General features: G+C 40.0%; 1 non-coding gene across 1 annotated transcript; it reads right to left on the minus strand.

The window, feature by feature from the left end:
- Positions 1 to 1417: 1417 nt before the first annotated feature.
- On the minus strand, positions 1418 to 1471 carry LOC118966748. The gene has a single exon (XR_005053625.1). It is a non-coding gene; the product is annotated as a U7 small nuclear RNA (small nuclear RNA).

Consider the following 1471-nt stretch of genomic DNA (forward strand, 5'->3'; position numbering starts at 1 on the left):
CCTCTGAATCATTCAGATGTTCATTGGCAAACTTCAGAAGGGCATGTATATGTGCTTTCTTGGGCAGGGGGACCTTGCGGGCTCTGCAGGATTTCAGTCCTTCACGGCTTAGTTTGTTACCAATTGTTTTCTTGGTGACTATGGTCCCAGCTGCCTTGAGATCAAGATCCTCCCGTGTAGTTCTGGGCTGATTCCTCACCGTTCTCATGATCATTGCAACTCCACGAGGTGAGATCTTGCATGGAGCCCCAGGCCGAGGGAGATTGACAGTTCTTTTGTGTTTCTTCCATTTGCAAATAATCGCACCAACGGTTATCACCTTCTCACCAAGCTGCTTGGGAAGGCTCTTGTAGCCCATTCCAGCCTTGTGTAGGTCTACAATCTTGTCCCTGACATCCTTGGAGAGCTCTTTGGTCTTGGCCATGGTGGAGAGTTTGGAATCTGATTGATTGATTGCTTCTGTGGACAGGTGTCTTTTATACAGGTAACAAGCTGAGATTAGGAGCACTCCCTTTAAGAGTGTGCTCCTAATCTCAGCTCGTTACCTGTATAAAAGACACCTGGGAGCCAGAAATCTTTCTGATTGAGAGGGGGTCAAATACTTATTTCCCTCATTAAAATGCAAATCAATTTATAACATTTTTGACATGCGTTTTTCTGGATTTTTGTTGTTGTTATTCTGTCTCTCACTGTTCAAATAAACCTACCATTAAAATTATAGACTGATCATTTCTTTGTCAGTGGGCAAACGTACAAAATCAGCAGGGGATCAAATACTTTTGTCACATGCGCCGAATACAACAGGTGTGTAGACCTTATCGTGAAATGCTTACTTACAAGCCCTTACCAACAATGCAGTTCAAGAAATAGAGTAAAGAAAATATTTACTAAATAAAGTAAAAAATAAAATGTAACACAAAATATCAATACCGAGACTATATACAGAGGGTACCGGTACCGAGTCAATGTGCGGAGTACAGGTTAGTCGAGGTAGTTTGTACATGTAGGTAGGAATAAAGTGATAAGCAGACAGTAGCAGCAGTTTAAAACCAGGCAGTGATGCAACCGGTCAGGACGTTCTCGATGATGCAGCTGAATAACGTTTTGAGGATCTGGGGACCCATGCCTACTCTTTTCAGTCTCCTGAGGGGGAAAGGATTTGTCGTGCCAGTTAACTTTAATATAATTCTTGTAGTAAAAGAAAACTATAGTATTTACTATATTAATTAATGTTGTGTTTTTTGCGGATTATAGTTTACTGTCTTATTTACTGTAGTGTTTTTGTGGACTTTAGTATTTACTGGAGTGTTTTTGCGAACTGTAGTGTACTGTAGTATTTACAGTAGTGTTTTTGAGGACATTACTGTAGGACAGTATTTACTATACTGTTTTTGTTTTATTATCTTTGACATATAAGTGGAGTCTTTCTCATTGAGGAAACTTACTAGAGAAATACTAAAAGAGCACATTT

Source organism: Oncorhynchus mykiss, chromosome 1, assembly GCF_013265735.2.
Source record: "Oncorhynchus mykiss isolate Arlee chromosome 1, USDA_OmykA_1.1, whole genome shotgun sequence".
In the NCBI taxonomy this organism is placed as follows: Eukaryota; Metazoa; Chordata; class Actinopteri; order Salmoniformes; family Salmonidae; genus Oncorhynchus; species Oncorhynchus mykiss.